Below are 26,478 nucleotides of genomic sequence, written 5' to 3' on the forward strand. Positions count from 1 at the left end.
CTCGTTTTCAAAAGGCCACGACTATTTGGGACCTTGGGAAGAGCTGTTGACAGCATTGTTGCTGAGCAAATAAAGATTCTGAGGGTTCATTTGTGATTTGGTATCTTAACGTTCTATGGTTTGAGCCGGCAGGCTTCTGGACTCAATTTCCCCATCTGCGCCGTTGCGTTTTCCGAGGCCACCTCTGCTACTGAGGAATGCCCAGAAGCTTTACTTGCTATTAGCAAAAATGCTTTGGGAACCTCGTACGAAAGGCGCTGGATGGGGTGTAAATTAAATAAAACTGTGTCCGGCTCCAATAGCTGTCTGATTGTAACCTAATCCTTGCCCTGCTCTGAGAGGGACACTGCCCTCAGAGCCAGGACGACAGCGGCTCCAAGAAGATTAAATAAAGAGGTGTGTGTGTGTGTGTGTGTGTGTGTGTGTAGATTGCAATGCTGGCCTATTTTACTGCGATAGAATGAGAGATGTCCTGCAATTTCAGCCCCATCATCTGTTATTTTGTGTGTATGTGGAGAATGTTTAGTAAAACTGCACAAACAAATAAAGCTGTAATTATCTTAAGCCTCATTTGCACACCTTGTTCCAAAGCAATTATTAAAAAGATTTTGAAAACAATTAGCGTCTCTAAACAAAGATAATCTATTGTCAGTAGCTGAGACTGGCAGGAGATAAGAACAATGCTGGGAGATAAGGAGAGCAGAATGGTAGAAGGAGAGTGACTTTATAACTATACTTATCTCTGATTAGATAAGTTCAAAACAGAATTTTAAGTACACTTCAAAAATGCTTTTGATTTAAATGCACCCTCTTAGTGAATGCGAAGAACAGACTCTAGGCTCTTTAAACTTGCTTGTCTTCTTTAAATATGTTTTGAGTCCACGAGCCAGAGCCCAGCTCCACAGAACCATTTACATATTGAGACATAAGTGGGAGAAGGAACACTGCGGAAGTTTCCCCCTATATAATGTATATGGTTTTAAAATAATGTGCCCAGTTCAGTGCACCCTGCAATACATATTTTAAACTCATGACGCGTTTCACCCTCCTGGCTGTCTCTCCAGAGATTCGGAGTAGAGAGAAGCTGCTTCTCCCCCAAACTCCCACACACAATGCATTTTGCATCCTTAAAAGTCTGCAGTATCCCGTGCAATTAGACATTGGAAATAGATGCTGATATTTCATTACCTTTAGGGTTATTTTTTAAATGCATTTAATGGGTGCATAGTATTTCAAAAGAGCCCCTACCACATGGTGTGCCCAATGACTTACTTTCTAAACTGGAAGCCTGGCACGCCTGAGCCCAAGCCCATGTGTCTGGTAATTTTCCCTCGCCGGCTTATTTTAGTGCTCATGATGTTTCAGATGAAGTCTTAAGGAGCTGCAGTGTCCTGCCAGAAGGAACGTCTCTGCTTGGAATAGTCCTTATTGACATGGCAGCTGTGTGAAGACCGGAACGGAGGTTTAAACTCCGCTCTAAAAATCAGTTAATACCCTCAAGTCTGGAGCAAGTGCGCAGAATTAAAATGTGTGTGTAGGGGGTGGAGGGTCTGTAAGTACAGCCGCCTGTCTTTAAAGACAAACGGTAAGTTGAGTGTGGGGTGGACTTCATAATTAACAATTTTGTATAAGGAAATGAGGCATAGCTTGGACAAATAAGGGCAGGTATAAATTTACAGGGGAGGATGAGGAGCAGAAAGGCGGCAATTAGACACCAATATGACCACCTTTTTTTCCGCTTCCTCCAGACCTCTCTGCCCACTTCTTTTCATCTTTCTTCAAAAGGAACAAAGACGCGATAGACGTTGGCGACGACTGGGAGACGACTGTGTGGGTGTCGCGATTGCGGGCACCGGGGTTGATGAGCTGTGGTGCTAGTCCTCAGAGGCCGCGCTCGGGCCAGCCAGCATTTCTCCTTGCGTTTAATCCAATAGATCGCGTAACTAGAAAGGAGAAGTGCTATTCGCTTTGCACCAATGAGCCTACCTGCTATTTCGATCCCATGGTTAGGGAAACCAATTGTTATAAATGTTAATTGTTGGCTCGGATATATAAGGTTTCCCAAAATGGAGCCTTTCAGTGAAAACCACTAAAAGAGGTAAAATGACATGAATTTACAAACCACATAAACCAAATGATCCATTTTAAATCGCACACAGAAAGGTTTGAGTTGTTCTAGTAACTTAAAACCTTTGCTGTCAATGCAAATCACACGAAAAACAGAGATGCGTCGGAGATTTAAAGGGAACGAGCAACTATAGCCGCTGCCCTTGCTGCTTCTCGGCGGCTCCCGAGGGTAACGCGGGTGGCGAGGGGAGCCCGACGCCAGGTTTCGGCGCTTCTGTGCCTCCTCTGTGCAGGTAACCGCCACGCGCGCACAACTGGTTTATGGAAAAGGCCAATGCACTAGTTGCTGGTGGGGTTTCTCAGCGGGATCGATATTTTTGAGGCCTCAGCTCAAAAATTTCTGTGTGGAACCCATTTGTTTCTCTTATGGCTTGGAGAGAGATGCACTGGGTCTCCCGGCCCTGCTTTCTCGGAATTCCTCTGCCTTCAAGAACCACAGCGGGATCCTACTCTACCTACAGATACTTGGAAGGAAAGAGCATCGAGAGGTGCTTCTTCAATAAATTAGCGTCGTCGCTCTAGGGCAGTGAGGAGACTCCCCAAATCCTGGCTGAAGTGACAACATTCATCTTTTTCCTCCGCTTGGTCGGAAACTCCGGGTGCCCTCGACCCTTGGGATCCCGGGATCCGACGGCCAGCGCGGCGCCGCGGCGGGAGAAGCCGCCCACCTGCCTCCTGGGGGGACGCTGCTCCCCGCGATGTCTGAATAGGCCGAGGGCTCAGGCAGGGAGATTTGCGGACCCCGAGAAGAGAAACTCAAAACCAGTCCATTAGTAAATGAGTTTTGTGTTGTCAAGGTTCTTTCCCATCCACTTGCTGTTCTGAAAAATAGATCACGTTTCGTTATCTTTAGTGGGAATCTGCAACGTGACACCGGATCCGCGCGGCCCCCGCCTCTCTGCCTCCCTCCCTTCCAGGCTCGTTCGGCGGGGCCAAGGGGAGCCGGTCGGTCTCCTCGGCTTGTTCCCGAACAATGAAGATTTGTCTGTTCCCCTAATATATTTATATATGTAAGGAGGGAGAGAGTTTTCTCCTGGAAGCGGGAAGCCGCGAGTGGAGCCTCCCGCTTCCTTGGTGAGAAAACCCAGCGCCAGCCCACGACGCCGGGAGACCGCCGCCCCCCGCCCACACCTGGACAAACAGAGCGGGCTTCGAGCCCGGCTTGCTGCTAAAAACCCTGCCGCCCCGCGCGGCTCCTGGAAATACAGGCTCCGCATTGTCCCGGGGTCGGGGAAAGGAAAGAGAGAAAGGCTAGTACTGAGAGACAGCGCTGCGAGGGAAGTCAGATTGGAGGACAGAGCTGGGGTGTGTGCCTGGGGGGTTACCGGCCCCTCTGTGTGCATCCCCCTCCGCGTCTGCTCTCTCTCGGTCTCTCTAACTTATTGTCTCTTTTCGATCTGGAAGAGGAAACTCGTTTATTTTGTGTGCCAACCTGGTCTATCATTTCTCTTTCATTCTCTTTCCTCTGCCCCATCCTCTCTCCCTCTTTCCCTCACTCTCATTCTCCTTGTCTCTTGTTTCTGTCTCTGTCTCTCTGTGTCTCTCTCTCTCTCTCTCTCTCTCTCTCTCTCTCTCACACACACACACACACACACACACACACACACACACACACACACCCTTCTGGATCTCTTTCTTTCTCTCTCTCCGGTTCCCCTCCCTTGCGCAAGGCTCGGGGCGCCTGCGCCTGTCTCCTACTGCCGCGGACCTGAGGTTTCACAGACAGAGGGTGCTGGCGCAGGGCGAGTGAACTCTCAAGTCTGGGCAGGGGCGTCGAGCTCAGCCTGCAGACGAGCTACGCTGAGTGGTGGCATGGTCAAAAGGTGGGAGAGCCGGTGGGTAGGGCGGGAGAAGTGGGTTGGCCACCTGGAGGACAGGGACCGACTTTAGCTCAGTTCTGAGAAGGCTGAGGCTCAGGAGCTCACCAATGTTCACATTTGACCCAGAAGATGCCACTCAACCTCGGATGCCAAACACCTTTCTAGAAAGTGACGGAGAGTGTTGTAAGAATCCCTTCTTAAGAATTTAGGACATTCTTGTCACTTTCTCTTATTAATACCGACTTAGGGCAAATTTACCAAAAAAATACCATCCGAGAGTCCTTATCTTCCATGGAATTTCCAATCAACTTTTTTTCTCAACTAATGTACATCCTGAATACCGCATCTGTCTAAGCTAAGAAGAATTTCCTTTTGGGAGGTGAAAGCCTGCAGCTCCTCCTGTTCAGAGGAAAGTGCTAGTGACGGTAATGCAGGGTGACACTAAATAAACAGTTAGGGTGGACTGGAAAGATGGAGTTAATTATCCAGTGAGCTGCGTTTCAGCCCAGACCATCAGGGGCTGATTTGTTTTGGCTCATAGTCCGAGGAAGGAGACAAACCACTCTCTTCCATACATCTCTTAGGGATCCTGATCGCTGATGTCTCAAACAAAACAAAAACCAAAACCACTACTCAGGTATCACTATTTCAATTAAAATTTGGTTTATTACTCCTCTGCAGACTCTGCAGAAAATGTCCACTCCATTACCACCTAGCCCTGGAGAGAAGACCCAAAGTGACCCAAAATTGCACTCCCTAAATCTTTTTTTTTTTTTTTTTGGAGGCCCTTTGGTAAGGAAAGTGGACATCTAGCACCCCCTCCCCATCTCTTCACTTAAATTCTCACAATTTTATGTAACTACATGTTTATAAAAACTAAGACGTGGGCCTGGATTTCACGATGGTTTTCCTCCTCCTCCCCCCCCAAAATCAGGCCTCGTGAAATTTTAGATGCAATTAGATTTATTGTTTGCGTGATTCACTGACTATCCGGTTTCTTCAGGTAAGCCTGCACTTATATATAAATCCTAGTAACTTAAAACTTCCCTCTCCCCACTTTACTCTTCTCTCCCTCCCCTCTACCTCCCTCCCACCTCCCTCCCACCTCCCCGCCACATTCTGATATTAATAATCCCCGGCTGCCCCTCTTTCCGGGTCATTACGGTACTGCTGGTCTCTAATCAATCCTAATGCGATGGCAATTGGAGTCCCTGATGACTGCGGCTCGGGTTTCTTGTAATGGCTCTACCACATTTTCCTGGACCTCCTCCTTTAACCTGAGATGCCAGGGGGACGAGTCCCTTCTCGGCTGCTGATTACTTCAAGATGTGGGGGCTGGTTTGAGCAGAAGGAGAAAGAGACACGCGCACAGCGTGGCTACCACTGTGGGCTGAGCCTCTGGGGTGAGCAAGGCGTCTGCGCAACGGGTGCCCTCACCGGAACGCCTTTTGCTACTCCCTTTTTTCTTTTCTCCCCATTTTCCAGGTCCAAACTCACCCTCGCGGGCAAAGAGGAAGATTCTTAAAACGCTTTCTTTTTTCTTTTTCCTCGTGCGGAGATGCTTCATGGTCTCTGGGCCTCTACAGTTCTCGAGGGTTCCCAAAATGCAGTGCCTGCCTGGCTCCCAGACCAGGCCTGACCCACGCTCAGAAGTGAACGCCTCTCCCCATTCTTCAGAGCCAACTCCCCTTCCTGCTGGTTATTTTCTCCCAGTACAATTCCCCTCCCCCCCCCAATTTTAGTGTACTTATCCCTAAGAAGAACAGGAGTCTTCCCCATCTTTCTCGCTGACCCTCGACGTCTATTTCCTTCCTCACTCCAGTAGTGCCTGAAACTCTCAACCCGTTCCTGATCCAAAGCTGAGGCCAATCCTGCCAGGAAGGTTCATCGCTCACAACCTTTAACCTCTAGAGACAAAGGTCCAATACTTCGTTCTGGCTGGTGCCATTGGGAGAGACAACCGAGAGTGGGGAACCTCCTTCTCCCCTTTCGATAGCTCGCTCGCTTCCCCAACCCTGGTCCAGGCCCCGCAGCTGGGAGATCAGCACGTTCGCGGCATTTGTATTCTTCCATTTCTCAGCCTAAAGCCATTTAGCCGTAACCCGAGCCCAGGATAATTGCCACGTTTCTGCCGCGATACTTCTAAAAACAAGATAATGCTTCTGAATTGCGGAAGAAAGTGCTGTGGACAAATTGGGCGCTGAGCTGCCGAGATGGATCGCTTTGTTAGGGGCGGCCGGTGGTTTGTGACTCAATTAGTGCATTTCTGGGAGCTGCTTGCGCTCTGGAGCCGGGTCAGCAAGAGACCAACTACGCCTGTCTCTCCCGGGCGCAAGAAGAGTTTGGAGGAGGGGTGGGGGCGGTGAAAGTACTTCAGGCCTGTACCGGTCGGTGCAAATCCATGCAATAGGAAATGTTTTTGCATTCCAACACGAATACATTGTTTGGGTTCTAAAGGATCCGGACTTTTACGGACAGAAGCTTGACTGCCTCTGCTTCGGAATGGGCCGCGCGGCGTTTGTCTGAAGCACTAGTGCCCTGAGCTGTGCAGAAAGAAATACTGGGTGGAGTGTGCTGAGAAGGTGCCCACTCACCCATGCCCCTCTGCGCGTCTCGCCCACCCGCCTAGACCTGAATTCTGCCACAATTTTTCCAACATCCGGGCTGTAGCCCTTCAGCAACCCCGCAGGGCGAGGCTTCCAGGCAGCCCGCAGACCGCGAGGGATGCGTTTAGGGCCTGGAACAAGGCTGTAAGAGCTTTTCTTGCCTCTACCCAAGTTCACTTGCCAACCTCCCATCACCCAGCTTGCAGGCCCACGTCCACCTTTGGCGGGCCCGTCTTGGGGTCCGGGCTAAGCGACTCTGCCAGGTGCGCGCGCTTCCAAGTCGCCGCGCGCGGGCGCGGAGGAGAGCTCGCAGCCCCGCCCGCTGGCAGGCAATGCCTAGCCTGGGGAGCCAGGCCTCCCTGGCGTCCAGCCGCCCGCGCCAAGAACCCCTCCCGGAGGCCACGCGGGAACACTCGGGCGCTGCGTCTACGCCAGGGACAGCTCCGCCCAGTCCTGCAGCCAGAGGTCGCGTGTTCCCGCCGGGCCACCCCCAGGCCCGGACGTGAGCAGGCCTCGGATCCCGCGGCTGTCTTGGGTTGTTCCCCGCGGCGATTGTTGGGACCCAGAGGCGTAGGGGCGTGAAGTAGGAGGGGACAGGACTGAGGAGCGCAGGGGCAAGAAGCAAGCGCGGGAAGGTCAGCGGAGCAGGGATGGGGTGCAGGCCGGCGGCGGGCGCGGCTGCAGGAGAGAGAGGGCGCTGTCTTCCTGGCAAAGGATCACCGGGCTGGCAGGCAGGAACCGAAACAAAAAAAGAAAAGAAAACCTGCCCTGCTGAGTCGCCGGAGTGAGGGGCGCGCGGCGGGGAGGGGTTAGGGTGGCAGAGCGCATATTCTCGGCCCACCACCCGGGAACCGCCTGGCCTGCCGTGGCCTTGCCAACGCCTAGTAGCCCCCAGCGGGACACGCAGGAAAGGGAGCCTTCTTGGGTTCTTTTAGCTTTTCCCACAGTTGCCTTCCTTCAGCGCCATCCTTCCTCGGAAAACGGGAGATGTTGGGTAGGGTAGGTCGCGCTTCAAAGACGATCGAAGTGCCCCCAGTTTCCCCGGCGCGAGCAGGGAGGGGAGCGAATCCGGACCCCCTTTCTCCGAGCGGGGCTGGCTTTTTCGGTTTCGTGAGTTCCATGGAAGGAAACAGGAAAACCCACCAATCTTCATTGCAACGCGCCGCCGTAGCAAGTGGTCTCACGCGGTTTGGCCGCGCCTTGACCAGGAACAACGAAGAGAAGAAACTCTTATTTTACTGTCACTAACTAGACGGGGCACACACGCTCAGAGACCGGAGGGTCCGGAAGACCATTGCTATCAACCATTCCCCACCCAAACCCACAAATCTAAAAACTGGATTTCTGTTAATTCGGGAGAAACTGCTATCCCTCCATTCCAAAAGTACATACTCTGTCATCTACAAAGGCCAATGTGTTCTTGTCTTTCCGTGCTCATAATAAACTAGGCAAAGCAAACCAAAAGGATCCCAAACTGCCTCATCTTCTGTCTCGAAAGGTCTCTCTGTATTACCAGATGTAAAAAGGCCCTCCTGGTTTTTACATAGATAACCAGAAATGAACGTCTCCTTACACGTCTGCCACCAGAGAGTCTCAAGCTCCAGCCGCCATGTGAATCTCTTGGGGAGTAGCGACTCTTCCATTCCATAGCCCTTCCAGCAGAATTTAGGTGGCCCTGTAGTTCCGTCTTCGACAACAGAGCAATTTCCTAGGAATAACTGGGTGGGCTGCAATCCGCCTGCCTCTTCACATTGAGAAACGCTTCTCTTGTGGGAACGTCTGTTTCTATTCATCCGATTTTCTAATTTCTTTGATCAGCTTAAATATTTTCTTGGCAAACGGAAATTGACCATGCCATGAATATGATAACAACCTGCTTGGAAAAAAGCTATATTGTTTCCAAGCAGCAGAAGAAAAGGGGGCGGGGGGAGGAGCTGGCTGTTAGGAATGTCTGTAACAGATTTCTGCACATAACATCTCTGCAGTCTCTGAAGCAGCTTTGTGAAGCTGCCTTTTCCTTTAATATAGTTTCTTCCCTTTCTCTCCTCCCCTCAGATAAACACACACCTGGTTTCCTAAAAGTCTTTGATAGTCTTTATAAAAAAAAAATAGAACTTCAATAGATGCCTCTGGAGAATTTCCCTTTAAAACATAGATGAAAGGCAAGGTTAATACAATGTTCTCTTAATCCCTTTGCCTTCTGAGTCAAAATAAATATTTTCTTCTGCATATGATTGTACATCCTGCCATTTGGCTGTGGCTATAAGCAAATCGACCGGTAATAAAAGTGTTTTTGCGACTGTGTATTAAATGCAGTTCTCTTGAAATCAAGGGGATGGTGAGGGAGAGGGAGGAGTCATACTTCACAGGCAGGAGTTGGTGGGTTTCTGAAAAAGCTGCAAGAAAAGGACCTTTCACCTCTCATTAGTGATGGCATCAGTGCTCGGGCAGAGTGGAGCTGAGGTCATGTTACATATGGCACACAGTCTGCTCTGCACTTGAAACGTCAGCTTTGAAATTTTAGAGAGGGGAAAGGTCATCTTTAATAAGCTAAAGTCTGGGGCTCCCATTGCCCTCCTCACAAACTGGGTGGGTGTCCATATGCTTCAAACCTTCTGCACAAGTTTTTTTTTTTTTTTAATTTGTAGTTTTGAGCTGATTTTTGTTTCACATCTTCATTTAAGTCATAATGTTTTCAGCTGTTAATACTCCAAAAGGCCTTTCATTTTTATAGCAACTCTGTCATCTTCCCTTTTCTTTTTATGCAATCATAAAGCCGTCTGTTCTGAGTGATAGCTTTTAGAACTCAACTTCCCAGGAGAAATGAAGTGTATCTGTCCATCTGCATACATGGATCCAGACATGTGAGCTATAGGGTTACTCTTCTGAGTGGGTAATTTAGACTTCACTCTTGTATACTACATAATTTACTGAACCTTCAAAACATTAAAACTTCCATATTATGTAAAAGCTCTGGTTTCTGAAAACTTCCTGGGTACTACTAAAATTTTTCATGCCAGTTACTGAAATCTCACATTTTATTTTTACCATGTGGGGGAAAACTCTCAAATCAGAATGTATTGATTCTTCTGTAAGGCTTAAAGCGAGTCTGACTGACAGATGCTATAATGGTACATACAGCACTGGGGAAAAAAGTGCTAATATCTTACTTCCTCATTCAGAAAATATTAGGAACATTTGTGAATGTTTAATCCTCAAATTTGTTCAAGAAGTGAAGTCAACCAAGCCCAAGCCACTGAACTCAACCCAGATCTCTTTGTGCCACTGTCAAGGTAGATACGAATATTTTTCTTTCGTGTAACTCTGCAAGGACCTTCTCAAGAGTGACTCAGTTCCTGAAACTTTTTCTCCATATGGACTTTCCATCCAAGAGGAGCTGCTTCACCACACCATTAAATGCATTCCTCACTTACTTGTCTTTATATCTGTCAATGTATTTAATCTGTTTATCACATATTCCAGATTTTGGTTGTTTTTTCCATTTTTTTCTTCCTTTACATAAAACGTATGTATTTTCTCCTTATGAAATAAACTTTTTAAATATGTTTATTTATTTTTGAAAGCTCGCGCACGCGTGAGAGAGAGAGCAGGGGAAGGGCAGAAAGAGGAAGAGAGAGAATCCCGATGCAGGCTCCGGGCTATCAGCAAGGAGCCCATTGCAGGGCTCAATCTCACCAACCGTGAGATCATGACCTGAGCCGAAATCAAGAGTCCCACACTTAACTGACTGAGCCACCAAGGCGCCCCAAAATAAACTTAAAAAAATATGTTTATTTATTTTTGAGAGAGACAGAGCGTGAGTGGGGAGTGGAAGAGAGAGAGGGAGACAGAGGATCTGAAGCAGGCTCCACCCTGACTGCAAAGAACCTGATGCAGGGCTCAGACTCAGGAACCTTGAGATCAAGACCCTAGCTGAAGTCAAACCCTCAACTGACTAAGCCACTCAGGTGCCCCTAAACTTTTTTTTAAAGTTAACTCTACACCCAAGGTGGGGCTTGAACTTAGGATCCCCGAGATCAAGGGTCGTGTACTGTAACCGAATGAGCCAGCCAGGCACCCCTCATCCTTATAAAATAAACTTTAAAATGGAAGACAACTATGTATGATGATCGTTTCAAACAGTAGACTTGATTTTTAGAAATTTCTTCTCCCGTTCTGCAATTGAAAAACATTGGAACAATCTACAAACATCCCCTTGAGCCAAATAAGGTTTCCTCATTAATAAAGAATTTAACGATTGTGATATGCAGATAGATGTTAGTTTAGTTTTGTTTCTAGTTAGGTTCTCAAAAATCCTTAATTTTGGAGAAGCGAAAATGTAAAAGAGCAATCTGCAAACTAGCAACTGAAAGTATAGATGAATAGAATGACTTCACAACCAAGAATGACATCAAGTAAATAATTTATTTCTGATCACTTTCATACATTAGGGTTTACTGCTACTAAGCTAGTGGACTTTGTGATACTTCAGCTAACCCAAAGCACTTGAGGCTTTGATGGCCCAAATGGTTTATTAAGTTCAATCAATTGAGTCAATAAAAAGTCAAGACGAAAACACTATAGTCTTAGGGAATGCGTGTGTCTTTAGGAGGGAGGTACTGTTTTTTCTGTTTGTTTGGATCTTTCTTTCCTTTTTTTTTTTTCCCACTGAATTTTAAAACTTCTAAAAATACTCCAGGAAAATTTAAGAGCTGACTGTGTCACCCAGTAAGCTTGAAAAACAAGAAGTGAAATATTTCAAGAGGCAGGTTCATCACTGACAGGTCGATAATTCATTCAAGGCCCATAAAAGGAATACTAATAATTTCCACTTTTTATAGGATCCCTCACTCAAGAAACTTTAACATTTTACAAGCCTGATCTCATTCATGTTCACAGAACTTTGGGAGATATTATTCTTATTGCAAAGGGTAATTATCCCTACTAAAAAAATATGACAGAGAGATTGTATAATTTGTCCATGAATTATAATTCAGAGACAGGGTGAAGATAAGAGCGATGAACCTCAGTTCCTTGCCAATTTAGTTTTAAAAAGCAATATTCCATAAAGAGATCAATGATTCAAGTGATTAGGATTTAGCGAGTCCTTGTAAAATATTATTCTCCTTAAGTTAGACTCTAAAATTCAGGTTCAAGATTTGTGAGAAATTTAATAAATATCTTTAAACTATCATGAAAAAAGACAATGAAACATGAAGTGGCATCAGTCCACGTGGGTCTGGTAGTTCTACCATCCTGTCTAGAAGTAAGCAATAGTTCTAGTTGGTACAAATGTCATGTGGGAGGAGACATACAGATTATAGAACCATGAGCTAATTACTACAGCTTAACTGTCCCACAGAGAAACTATTAAGTGTTCATAAACAGGGTTACAATGGAGTATGTATTCGATGCCAAGACTGGCCTGTGCTTTCAATGCTTACAGTTCTTTCTTTGACTTATTTAGGAGAATATTAGAAATTCCAGAAAATTAAGGATTTAGTTAATTTTAAGGCCAGTGCTTCACAAATTTAGTGGGCAAGCAAATGACCTGAGGCACTTGTAAACATTCAGCTTACTAGGTCCTACCCCTAGAGTTTCTGATTCTTTAGGGGTTTTTTTTTTATTTAAAAATTTTTTAAGTGTATTTCTTTATTTTGAAAGGGGAGAGGGGAGGGCAATGCAGGGGCTCCATTGTTCGTGACATCATACCCTGAGCTAAAAATCAAGAGTTGACACTTAACCAACTGAGCCACCTGAGTACCCCTGATTCTTTAGCTTTAAAGCGGGACCCTGGAATCTACATTTTAATAAGCACCTTGGGTTATTTTAATGCAACTGATTAATGGACTATTCTTTGAGGATAAACATTGTCTATGCCTGAGGTAGGATCATTAAAAAAGGAAGGTTCTATCAGCAGGAATAAAGTTTAAACTCCAAATTCAGACCTAAGTAGAATTTACTCTTCTCTGTATAATTTCAAAAGAGGACTCTTAGATTAGGTTTTACTGGTGGGGAGGATCTTTGGGTTTCTGAAGAATTTTGCAGGAATTAAAATGTTTCCAGCTAGTAATTAGATAGAAATTGTCCTCTTTAAGAGATGCTTCTGCTGAATGTGTTAGCAGGCAAAAGACACCCAGCCCAGGAGAATGAGACAGGAGGGAAAAATCTTTGAAGGAACTCTAAGCACCAGTCATAAAAATAAAGCAAATCTCATTGGCCAAAGAACAGTGAATAGGACTGTGGCAGAAAACAAGGGGCCACTATTGCCTCTTGAATGCCACCTGGAATACCAAAAGGTTTTTAAAACATTTCTCAGTGTGTCTGGCCCCTTTAGAATAGTGTAACCCAACTGGGCCCCAATCCCTTAAGATCTTCAAGAAATGAAGACACTCTGGAGAGTTGCCACAATATGATGAAAGGAATGGAAAATAAAATTTAGGAGGAAATTAAAAGTGGCTGTTGACACTGCAAATAGTGGTCATTTGTTAGTTAGAAAGGTATAGAGGGGGGCGGTGCCTGGGTAGATCAGTCATGACCTGTGGCTTAAGTCATGATATATGGGTTCATGAGTTTTAGCCCTGCATCAGGCTTGCTGCTGTCAGCACAGAGCCGGCTTCAGATCCTCTGTCCCCCTGACTCTCTCTGTCCCCCCCCCCCCACTGTCTCTGCCTCTCTCTCTCTCTCTCTCAAAAATAAATGAACATTTTTAAAAATTGGTATGGGGGAGCCTGGGTGGCTCAGTCGGTTAAGCGTCAGACTCTTGGAGTCCATGAGTTTGAGCCCAGCATTGGGCTCCGTGCTGACAGTGTGGAGACTGCTTGGAATTCTTGGAGCACCTGGGTGGCTCAGTAGGTTAAACGTCCAACTTCAGATGAAGTAATGATCTCATGGTTTGGGAGTTGGAGCACCGCATTGGGCTCTATGCTGAGAGCTCAAAGCCTGGAGCCTGCTTTGGATTCTGTACCTCTGTCTCTCTCGGCCCCTTCCCTGCTCTAGCTGTGTCTCTGTGTCTCTCAAAAATAAATAAACATTTAAAATAAATTTAAAAAGTATAGAAGGGTTTTTATAGTAAATAACACAACCACAGGGGCTCCTGGCTATCTGTCGGTAGAGCATGTGACTCTTGATCTTGGGGTTGTAGGTTTGAGTCCCACGGTGGGTGTAAAGATTACTTAAAAAAATATCTTGGGGTGACTGTGTGGCTCAGTCAGTTAAGCATCTGACTCTTGATTTCAGATCAGGTCTAATCTCACAGTTTGTAAGATGGAGCCCCATGTCTGGCTCTGTGCTGACAGCACAGAGTCTGCTTGGGAGTCTCTCTCTCCCTCTCTTTCTCTGCCCCACCCCCCACTCGTCCTCTCTCTCTCAAAAATAAAGAAATAAATATTAAAAAAAATCTAAATAAGTAAATAAGTAGCACAACCACATAAATCACAGTGTCTTGCGTATAAGAGGGAGATTAAATATTGGGAAAGGTTAACCATCATAATTAATTATTTTTCCTCCTTTAAACATCATTTGAAAATGAGACCATGGAAACATAGACTCCAGGCTCTTTGCCATTGAAGAGACCAAGAGGTCTGACACTCTAAGTAGAATCCCTCAAAAAAATGTTTTTGATGGGACAACCCCAGCTGTGCTTACACACTTGAGTGTCAGAGAACATCTGCTTTGTGTGTTTCACTACTTGCCAAAACAAGAAAAATATGAATGGTGTTAACAAAGTCACATGGAATCCATGGTTCTGTACAAAGGAGATAAAATGCCAGAGAAACATGGAGGGGATCTTCTAATTACTTGTTGGCCAAGTGGAAAGTTAGAGCAAACTGTGCTAGTTAAACTGCTTTCTCCAGTTTCCATTTGAGGCATTTCTGCTGTTTGCCCACTGCCTAGTAGGCTGCTGGAGTTCACTATAGGAAAAGTAAATATTGTCATTTCAAATAAAGAACTGTTTATTATATAACAGAACAGAAGCTGCCTTCTATTTTTGAGACTCTGCTAAGTTAATTGGGGACAGTAACCAAAGCAGTTGCCCAGGAGATGGTGTTTTCCAACAGCTACCGTCCTTCAAGCTAAACTGGGTTCATGTTTGTCCACAAAGTGGCAATCACATTGTTCTTGTCATTGAATGTTCTTTGGCTCCTGTTGGGACTGAGTAAACGGGGGCACCATTTGTACTACGTTCCCACCCAGTCCATTTGATTTCTGCAGTGAGAGCCAACCAGAAGCCAAGACAGATCTAAGCTAAGCCTGATGTTCTGCCACCATTAATGGGATTTAGCCCAGACTCTTCTCAATGAACAGGGAAAGGTTTACTTAATGCTTACTTCTACCTAACTCAGTAGTTCCAAAATTTTGGTAGATTTGGGACTGGGCTCAGTTTTCTTGGTAACTTCTCCACATCCATTTTGATGGAGATTTGTCTGCTGCCTACATTTTGAGAAACACTGGTTTAGGTGCATGATAGGGAAAAGAAATCTAGACTGGTGGTGAATTAAGATAAACACAAAGTTTGGGTTAATAAAAGAGTGTTTTTCAGGAAAAACACTTCAAACAGTTATAATGCTTTCTGTTTTCAAAGGGCTTCTTACATCTGATCCTCACTTGTGAGAAGGAAGAACACTATTATTAACTCCATTCTACAAATAAAGAAACTGAGATAATCAGTGTAGTAGTGACTGGATATGTGGTAGAATGGAGACTAGAAGCCTGAGTTTTCCTGTTTTGTTTACCCACTTGGTAGTCTCCTTTCTAGTAGATCAAGATATGTAGATATTCCTCAAACTTTTTGATGGGTATAAGACATTTCATGAATTTAAAAAACTTATCTAACTCTTATGAATGGACATGTCTTTTGTTTTCCTCCAATCTTTTTCTTTTATAAATAATGACTGTGACTATCTTCACACCTTTATCTTTGAGTACTTGTGTGAATATGTCTTTACAGCAAATGGCTAAAAGTGAAATTGCTGAGTTAAAGGGTATGTATTTTATTTTTTTTAAGTTTATTTTTATTTATTTTGAGAATGATACAGAGAGCAAGTGGGGGAGGGGCAGAAATAGAAGGAGAGAGAATCCCACACTGTCAGCACATGAACCATGAGATCATGACCAGAGCCGAAATCGAGTTGGACGCTTAATGGATTGAACCACCCAGGTGCTCCAGAGGGTATGCATTTTAAATTTTAGATGTATAGGGGTGCCTGGATGGCTCAGTCAGTTGAACATGCAACTTCAGCTCAGGTCATGATCTCGCTGTTTGTGAGATCGAGCCCCCCCTCCCGCCGGAGTCCCGCTCTGTGCTGACAGCTTAGAACCCGGAGCCTGCTTCAGATTCTCTGCCTCCTTCTCTCTCTGCTCCTCCCCTGCTAGTGCTTTGTCTCTCCCTCTTAAAAATAAATATTAAAAAAATTTTTTTAAACTTTTAGATGTATATTACTAAATTGTCCTTCAAAATCTATATCTTTTTGCATTCCCCTTGACCGTATACAATAGACTAGTTTTCCTCAAATGTCCATCTGTTTTGTTTGATCTTTGCCCATCTGATTGGGAAAATGTGACTAACTTTAAAATTTTCATCTTACTGTTATTAAAGTACGGTATATTGGTATATTTTAAATTATGTCATATATATACATATATATATATAATTAGATAGCATAGTGTAAAAATCTGAAGTGCACAGCTCAATAACTTCTTACATAGGTATACAGCTGAGTAACCACCATCCAGATCAAGATATAAAACATTTCCGTCAAAAATACAATACAATACAATACAATACAATACAATACAATACAATGAAACATTTCCATCACCTCAGAAAACTCTGTCTTGCCACTTCACCCACTCACCCCAGGAATAATACTTCTTCTGACTTCTATCAACACTAATTCATTTCCCCTGCCTGTTCTTGAATTGAATATAAATGAAATCAGTTTTATGATGTCTTCCTTCACTCAACATATCTGTGGGATTCATCCTTGTTGTATGTATCAGTAGTTCATTCTTTTTTGTTATTGTTTTATATTCCACTACATGAATACACTATGCATTAGTAATCCATTCTCCTGCTGATGGACATTTGAATTGTTCTAGTTTTTTACTGTAATAAATAAAGCTGCTATGAACTTTCTTGAACATGCCCTTCATTGAGTATATATACTCATTTCTCTTGGTCGTAAACCTAAAGAATTGCTGAGTCATAGAGTAGCTTTAATAGATACTGCTTAATAGTTTTCTAAAGTTACACTCCCACCAGCAGTTGTATGAGACTTCCACCTTCTCCCCATCCTTCCTGATATTCAGTGTTTTTATGCTTTTACATCTTAGATTTCCCAATGAATATATAATAGTATCTTGTGTTTTTAATTTGCATTTATTTATTTATTTATTTATTTATTTATTTATTTATTTATATTTTAGAGAGAGAGAGTGCGAGGGTGCAAGTGGGAGAGAGAGGCAGAGGGAGAGGAGAGAGAGAATCTCAAGCAGGTTCCATGCCCAGTTCCAAGCCCACCATGGGGCTTGATCTGACGACACTGAGATTATGACCTGAGCCTAAACCAAGTAACTAGCTCAACAAACCGAGCCACCCAGGCACCCCTAATGTACATTCTTCTGATGAATAATGATGCTGACCATATTTTCATATGCTTATTAGCTACTTAGATATTCTCTTTTGTGCGGTACTTGTTCAAATCTTTGCCCATTCTTTAAACTGTTGTGGGGTTTTTTGATCTTTTTTTTTTTAATTTGAGCTCTTTATATGTTCTGATTATAACCCCTTTGTCAGATGGATGAATAGATATAGATAATTATTGTAGTTTGTAACTTGCCTCTTTACTCACTGATATTTCTAATAAACAAAAGTTCTTAATTTCAATTAAGTCCAATTATGTTTTTATTCTTTATGGTTATTGTCTTTTGTATCTTATATAGGAAATCTTTGGGGTGCCTGGCTGGTTCATTTGGTAGAGTCTATGATTTTTGATCTCAGGGTTATGAGTTTGAGCCCCACATGGAGGGTAGAATTTACTTAAAAACAACAACAAAAAACAAAAAAAACTTTGTCTACTCCAAGGTCAGAAGTTCTACGTTTTCTCCCCCCCCCCCTTTTTTTTTTTTTTTTGCTGCTAAAAAGCTTTATTGTTTTCATTTGGTCCACAGCTTGGGCGAGGGCTTCAGGTGGTTAAAAAGCAGCCTAGTGGCTGCAAGGAGAGACTCAGGCACAAGCCCTGGCACCTGGGGGATGCCAGAAGGACCCTCTCAAAAGCTGCTGGGCTCCAGAGGCTTCTAGTCGTGCTTGAGGGTGAGCCTTTCGAAGAGATACTCGCCCAGCCCAGCGTGGGGTCCGGACAGCCTGCGGAGATTAGTCAGGTGGTCGCCCATCTTCTTGATGAGTTTCGCTTCCTCATCTGGAAAGTGATTCTCCAGGAAGTCACAGAGATGGGGGTCTGCGCGGGCAGAACCCAGGGCATGCAGATCCAAAAGGGCCTGCTTCAGCTTCTTCTCCAGAAGCAGGGCGGCTTCCATGGCGTCCAGGGTTTTACTCCACTCATCTTGGGACAGTGTCTGCACTTCCCGGAAGAGGGCGCGGCCGCCGAGCTGGTTTTGAGTCTTCAAGAGACGCTCAGGGCCCTCCCGCTTCTCCTCAGACACCTCGCTGGAGAAGTGGTCCAGGCCTTCCAGACCACGTGGTCACGGTCGAACTAGAAGGCCAGGGAGAGGTAGGTGTAGGAGGCCTGCAGATACATGTCGACCCGGAGGTTGACGGCTGCCTCCACCTCGGTGGAATAATTCTGACGAATCTGGGAACTGGGTGGATCGGTAATGAGGAGCTAAGTTCAAAATCGGGTGTTGGCTGGTTCCGGAGGCAGAGGGTAGGCAAGAAGATGGCCCCTAGGTTGCAAATGGAAACAAAGGTTGGAAGGTGGTCGGAGGCCGGTAGAAGAGGCGTCCCTGGGTCTGTTCCGTCCAAATACTGTTGAAGCAAGAGACAGATGCGCAGGACCGCGGGTGTACTCTCCTATGTTTTCTTCTAAAAGTTTGAATATTGTAATTTGACAGTTTGGCATTTTTAATTAAAAATTTTTAAGTTTATTTATTTTGAAAGAGGGGAGGAAGAGGAGCAGAGAGAGAGAGGGAGAGAGAACCCCAAGCATACTTCACACTCTCAGCGTGGGGCCGATGTGGGGCTCAAACTCATGAACCTGTGAGATCATGACCCCTGCTGAAATCAAGAGTTAGATGCTTAACCAAGGGAGCCACCTAGGTGCCGCTGGCATATTTAATTTTGACACGTTTATACTTATGAGCCATCTTTAATTTTTGTATATGGTCTAAGGAAAGCGTTAACTTTGTGAGTTTTTTTTTAATCCTCATAGTTCTGGCCTCACATGTTAAATCCAAACAAACGTATTTTCTTGTGCAGAATTGCATTGGCACCTCAGAGAGAAAATATTCAATATTTTACCATAAATATGTTAGATGTAGTTTTTTGGTATTTTTGTAGATAGCTTTTGTCAGATTAATAAATTTCACATATATTCTCAATTTGCTGAGAAGTTTTTCCTGAGTGCATGTTTATTTTATCAATGAATTTTCTGTATCTAATGAGATAATTATATGGTTTTTCTCTTTGTTAATGTGGTGAATTATAATAATTATTTTAGATTGTTAAATCAACCTTGCTCCCCTGGGATGAACATACTTGGTTATTGCATTTTTAAACAATCTCTGTATTCAGTTTGCTAGTGTTTTATTTAGAATTTTTGCATTTATATGCAGGAAAGATTTTGGTTTTGGCATCAGATTTATGTTAGCTTCATAAGACAAGTAAACTGGTGTTACCGTTTGTCTAATCTCTGAAAGGGTTTGAGAGAAATTATCATTATTTCTTCTTAAATATGTGGTACAATTTATCTTGAAAGTCACCTGGACCTGGTTTATTTTTTATGGAATTTTAACTATAAATTCCATTTCTTTAGCATATATCAAAGTATTAGCATTTTACTTCTTTTTGTATCAGTTTTGGTAAATTGTATTTTTTGAAGAATTTGTGTACATTGTCAAATTTATTGCCATAAAGTTCACTGTGTTCTCTTAGTATCTGTAGAATGTGTAGTAACATGACATTTTGAAACTCCTAATACTGATTTTTTGTGTTTTCTCTCTCTTTTATTGACTTTTTAAAAAGATTTTATTTTAAAATAATTTATACACCCAGTGTGGGTTCAAACTCACAACTGTGGGATCAAGGGTTGCATACTCCACTAACTGAGCCAGCCAGGCGCCCCTCTTTTATTGCTTATGTTTGCTAGGAGATTATAGATCTTATTATTCCATTAAAAAATGAATTTTTAGCTATGATAATTTCTCTATAGTATGTATACTTTCTATTTCATTGATTACTGTGCTCTCTTTACTGTTTCCTTTCCTTCTACTTTAAGTTTAATTTGTGCTTTTTCAAGTTTTATAAATTTCCTTTCCTTCTACTTTATTTAAGTTTAATTTGTGCTTTTTCAAGTTTTATAAAATGAAAGCTTATTGATTTTAATTTATTTTTATTTTTCTTCAAGTAAGCTCTACACCCAATGTGGGGCTTGAACTCACTACCCTGAGATCAAGAGTCACATGCTCTTTGGACTGAGCCAGCCAGGTGCCCCGAGAGTACTGATTTTCAGCCATTCCTCTTTTTTTTTAAACGTATTCATTAGAGGCCATAAATTTCCTTCTAAGCACTGCTTTAGCTACATCCCATAGCTTTTGGTGTGTTTTATTTGCATTATTCTTCAGTTCAAAAAATTTTTTTTTTTACTTAAGTAGGCTCCAAACCTAGCATCGAGCCCAATGCAAAGTTTGAACTCACAATCCTGAGATCAAGACCTGAGCTGAGATCAAGAGTCCGAAGCTTGGGGCTCCTGGGTGGCTCAGTCGGTTAAACGTCCTGACTTTGGCTTAGGTGATGATCTCATGGTTTGTGAGTTTAAGCCCTTTGTCAGGCTCTGTGCTGACAGCTCAGAGCCTGCAGCCTGCTTCTGATTCTGTGTGTGTCTCTCTCTCTGCTCCTCCCCTGCTTGCACTCTGTGTGTGTGTGTGTCTTTCTCAAAAATAAGTAAGCATTAAAAAAAAGAGAGATGCTTAACTGAATGAACCACCCAGGCACCCCAGTTCAAAATATTCTCTAATTTCCTTTGTGATTTCTTCTTTGGCCACAGGTCATTTAGAAGTATGTTCCTTAATTTTAACACATTTTGGGATTTTCTCCTTATATTTCTGTGTCGATTTCTAATAGTTGGAAAATACACTCTGTATAATTTCAGTCCTTTGAAATTTGTTGAGTTTTGCTTTATAACCCAGCATATGGTCTATCTTGGTGTGCTCTTGAAAAGAATGTGTATTCTGCAATTATCCGGCACAGTGTTCTCTGAGTTTCAATTAGGTCAAGTTGCTTAACAGTGTTGTTTAAATAAATATATTTTCATTGACAATTTGGTCTTTTTGATTTTGGTTACTAGGAAATGTGTGTTAAAATCCCTAATTATGGGGACACCTGGGTGGCTCAGTTGATTGAGTGTCCCAAGTTCACCTCAGGTCAAGATCTCAGGTCAAGATCTCATGGTTCATGAGTTCGAGCCCCTGGGGCTTGAACATGGGATTCTCTGCTATCAGCACAGAGCCTGCTTTAGATCCTCTGTCTCCCTGTGTCTGTGCCCCTCCCACACTAGCACGTGTGTGCACACACACTCTCTCAAAAATGAACATTAAAAAAAACAATTATGATTGTGATTTCATCTATTTCTCTTTTTAGTTTACTTAATTTTTGTTTCATATATACATATTTTTTAATATTTATTTTAAAAGAGAAAGAGAGAGGGTGGGTCCCAGTGAGTGGGGGGTTGGGGCAGACAGGGAGGAGATAGAGAATCCCAAGCAGGCTGTCAGCACAAACACGATGCTCCATCTCATAAGCCATGAGATCATAACCTGAGCTAAAATCAAGAGTCAGATGCTCAGCCGACTGAGCCACTCAGGTGCTTCTCATGTGTATTTTTAAATATTTTATATGTAAGGAATATCTATGCCCAATGTGGGGCTCGTACCTATAACCCTGAGATCAAGAGTCACATGCTCCACTGACTGAGCCAGCCAGGAGCCCTAATTTTTGGTTCATATATGCTAAAGCTATGTTATTATGTCCATACAGACTTAAGATTGTTAGGTTTTCCTATTGAACCAGTGCTTTGATTATTATGAAATGTTCTTTCTTATTTCTAGCAACACTTCTTGCCTGAAAGTACATTTTGTCTTATAAATATGTCATGCCAGCTTTCTTTTGATTAATGTTTTCATGCTATGTCTTTTTTTCACCCTTATACTTTCAAGTTATCTGTGTCTTTATGTTTAAGTGTATTTCTAATGAACAACATAGTCTTTTCTGAAAAACTGACATCCACTTACTTATAACGAGCTTATTGACATAATTGGGTTTAAGTCTACCATCTTCTATTTGTTTTATTGATTTCATTATCTTTACTCTTCCTTCCTGTTTTCTTTTATAGTAATTAAGTCTCTATTTTATTTTGTCTCCATTTAATTTTTGTTATTTAGTATCTTTTTAAAGAAATTACCAAATGGTATATATTTTTTCATTTTTTTTTCTTAATGTTTTACCAAATGGTAAGTTTAAAATATTAAGTCCTTGGGACTACCTAGGCGGCTCAGTCAGTTAAGTGTCCGACTTCGGCTCAGTAATGATCTCACAGCTCCTAAGTGTGAGCCCTGCGTCAGGCTCTGTGCTGACAGTTCAGAGCCTGGAGCCTGCTTTAGATTCTTTGTCTCCCTCTCTCTCTGCCCCTCCCCTGATTGTGCTTTGTCTCTCAAAAATAAATAAACATTTTTTAAAAATTAAAAAAAAGTTTTAGAGTTAATTAACATAAATATAGCAAAATTCTTAAATCTATTCCTAGGCTATTAGATTCTATACATATTTATATTAAACATTTATTTTATATATTATTTATAACATCTTTTACTTTTATGTTTTAAAGATTTTTTTTTTAGTGTTTATTTTTGAAAGAGACAGAGTGTGAACAGGGGAGGGGGAGAGAGAGAGAGGGAGAGAGAGAGAGAGAGAGAGAGAGAGAGAGAATATCCCAATAGGCTTCTCGATGTTAGCACAGAGCCCAACTCAGGGCTCAATCCCATGAACTGTGAGATCATGACCTGAGCTGAAATCAAGAGTCAGAGGCTTGGGGCACCTGGATGGCTCAGTCGGTTAAGCACCTGACTTTGGCTCAGGTCATGATCTTAAGGTTCATGAGTTTGAGCCCCGCATCGGGCTCTTTGCTGACAGCTCAGAGCTTGGAAGTCTGCTTTGGATTCTGTCTCCCATACTCTCACTTGCTCTCTCTCTCTCTCTCTCTCTCTGCCGCTACCCCACTTGCACTCTCTCTCTCTCAAAAATAAATAAACATTAAGAAAAAAAAAGAGTCAGAGGCTTAACCAACTGAGCCACCCACGTGTCCCTATATTTTTTATATTTAAAAACATTTGTTTTTTATTTAGTTAATCTCTATGCCCAACGTGGGGCTTGAACTCACAACTGTCAGATGAAGAGTTGCATGTTCCACCGACTGAGCCAGCCAGGCACCCCTATGTTAAAAAAAACTTTTAAAATCTTCTATATGATTACTACTGGGAATCTAGAAAAGCTATTATCTTTTATCTGGCTTCTTTATTGACCTCTCATATTTGTTGTAACTATTTTTATTATTCCCATGGATTTTCTAGTTTAACCTTAAATCATCTGCAAACAATGTTAAATGTTAAAATTCCTTTCAAATATGTCTTAGTTGGGGCGCCTGGGTGGCTCAGTCAGTTGAGCATTCAACTTTAGCTCAGGTCACGATCTCATGACTTGTGGGTTCCAGCCCCACATCAGGCTCTGTGCCTCAGAGACTGGAGCCTGCCTCCAATTCTGTCTCCCTCTGTCTGCCCCTCCCTGTCCATGCTGTCCATGCTCTCTCTCTCTCTCTCTCTCTCTCTCTCTCTCTCAAAAACAAATAAATATTAAACAAATTAAAAAAAAAGACAAGTATGTCTTATGTTGAACCATATGAAATTGTCAATATTTTGCCATTTTGTCCTATAGAAATGACACTTTCATATGGTTTAACTTACTGTATCTTTTCTGCCCTATATTTATTACCTTAGCTTGAAACTCTGTAATAACACTGGATAAAATCAGCAATAGAGGACCTTTGTGTTCTTCCTAATATTAATGGCAGTGTCTTTTAACATTTAATTTTTTAAACAAAAATATGATGTTTAGGGCTGTGTTTTATTACATTAAGCAAGAGTTCTTCTTTTTCCGGTTTCTATAACTCTTAGGAATGTCTGTTAAAATTCATGAAATATCTTTTCGCTCTCCATAAACATGTACTTATGGATTTTTTCCTTTATTAATAGAAATTATATGTATAGATTGCTTTTTAAAAATTGTCTTTATAATAGTTTTTAAAATGTGCTACAAGATTTACTTTATATGCTTTTATTATCATAGAGACAGTGCATATTCATGTAGCAAAATTAGAAAATGTAGAAAAGCAAGTATAGGAAAATAAAATTTTATTCCCACTATGTAGAGATTAGCAATGTTAAAATAAGTAGATTTCTCTGTGCTGACCATCTCAAATTCCATGTGAAATGTTTTAGGTCAAGGTGTAATGGTTTTTTTTTTTTAATTAAAAAATGTTTATTTTTGAGAGAGAGAGAGAGACAGAGACAGTGTGAGTGGGTGAGAGGTAGAGAGAGACGGAGACACAGAATCTGAAACAGGCTTCAGGCTCTGAGCTGTCAGCACAGAGCCTAACGTGGGGCTTGAACCCAGGGACAGTGAGATCATGACTTGAGCCAAAGTTGAACTCTTAACCGACTGAGCCACCCAGGCTCCCTGATGTAATGGTTTTTGATACATAACTGGATTCATTTCATTAATAGTTTATTTATAATGTACTTATTCTCATTGGTGAAATTGTTCATGGTTCTTTTTGTAAGTCATGGACATGTTTGAAAATATGATGAAAACCTTTACCCTTTCTTCAGAACTATATATATGTGTGCATTTGTGTGACATATACACACAATTATCCATTCAGTTTCAAACACTGATGGACCTTCTTGAAGCTCCATCAGGAATATTCCAGCGTCTAGAGACTCCAGCTTAAGAACCATGGTCTGATTTTCTTTTTCCTTTGCCAGGTTCTGGTATAAGAATTGAGCTAAAATTGGAAGCTCTTCTTTCTTTCTTTCTTTCTTTCTTTCTTTCTTTCTTTGCCTTTCTTTCCTTCCATTTCCTTGCATATTTGAAAGAATTTGTGCCTAAAGTCCTCTAAAGTAGGGGCACTAATTTCTTCATCTTACCCATATAGAATCAAGTTTTATTAAATAGTTTATGGATGAAGAAAAAAGAGTTTTAAGTATATTTTCGTAAGTTCTTTAGTAACTTACAAAATGATCAAAATTGCATGAAAGGGTGGGGGAACCTGAGGAGTGTTAAATGGTCTACACTCCGTATCTTTCATTGAGGGCAGTCAAGAGTACTCCTGGTGGTTGATAAACCAAATAATAGAGACATAGCATATTAGTTAGAGTCCTAGATAGTTCCATGAGAAGGACCCAAACCAGAAGTGGTCCAAAGTGACTAACTCCCAGGCCCAGAACTAATGGTTATGGCTGGAAGGAAGAGAGCAGAGAGACTTATACTTGTCAAACTGTACACTCCCTAAATCTGCAGGTTGAATTTTTATTTCCGTGGCCATGTTTTTTAATTTATATATTAACAAAAAGTAGAATGCCATGTAAGAAACCTATAGGATAAAATTTCAGAGGAAAATCCATGGAAATAATTATTATTATCCATGGATAATCCATGGAAATAATTATAATTATTACACAAGAAAGACTGATAACAGGTGGCCAAGATTTCAACTCAAGAAGCCAGAAAAAGAACAACAAAATAAGTCCAAAGAAAATGGGCAGAACTAATACAGATGAGAGTAAAAACTAACAAGGGAGAAAAAAAAACAGAGAAGAATAGAAACGAATAATAAACAAAATGTAAAGCAAGAGCTGGTTTTTCAGGACAGAGACATTTTAAAACATTAAGAGAGATATTTGTGGGGCACCTGGGTAGCTCAGTCAGTTAAGCATCCGGCTCTTGATCTCAGCTCAAGTCTTAAAATCAGGGTTGTGATTTCAAGCCCTGTGTTGGGAATGAAGCCTACTTAAAAAAAAAGGAAAGGAGGGAGAGAGAGAGAGATTTATAACTTTGATCAAAGACAAGTTTCCTAGTTTCAACAGCAAAAGAAAAGTACCTTTTCCCACCTTCTGAATATGTGAGTCTTCATACATGGTTAAGACTATGGTAAAACAAAAGCAGTCTTTAATGCTACTTCCTGTTCTCCTCTGGCATGTGCGGTTCTGTAGTCCATCACAGGAGAAAGTGGTCCCTGGCCTGCTCCATCGCACCACTAGCCACTTCTCCAGCCAGAACGTCAGGCATCTCCCATCACTGCTCCACTCTACCCCATTGCTTTCTTGCATCTTATGTGACAGTAGGATCCCTGTATTTTATTTTTCTGTAATAAACTGTTTTCCCAATCCTGTCCCAAAAGCTTTTAGCGTGTTCTCTTTATCCATGGTGTTGTAAAATTCCAGAATGTGTCCAAGTATGAATCTTTTTTTCTTTTCTAAATTCACCCTATTGTGTACTTAATAAGCCCTTTTAGTCTGAAGTTTTACATCTTATACCAACTCCAGGGGATTATTATTTTTCTATTACTTTTATGATTTTTTTCCTCTGTTCTCTATTTCTGGAACTCTTATTAGATACAGTTTCTTTTAGATACTCTGTCTCT

At 42.3% G+C, this 26,478-nt stretch overlaps 1 pseudogene; it reads right to left on the bottom strand.

Moving 5' to 3' along the window:
* Positions 1 to 17,851: 17,851 nt before the first annotated feature.
* Positions 17,852 to 26,164, bottom strand: LOC125168128 (ferritin light chain-like; annotated as a pseudogene).
* Between the last annotated feature and the right edge of the window lie 314 nt (positions 26,165 to 26,478).

The sequence above is a fragment of the Prionailurus viverrinus genome, chromosome B3 (genome assembly GCF_022837055.1).
Source record: "Prionailurus viverrinus isolate Anna chromosome B3, UM_Priviv_1.0, whole genome shotgun sequence".
In the NCBI taxonomy this organism is placed as follows: Eukaryota; Metazoa; Chordata; class Mammalia; order Carnivora; family Felidae; genus Prionailurus; species Prionailurus viverrinus.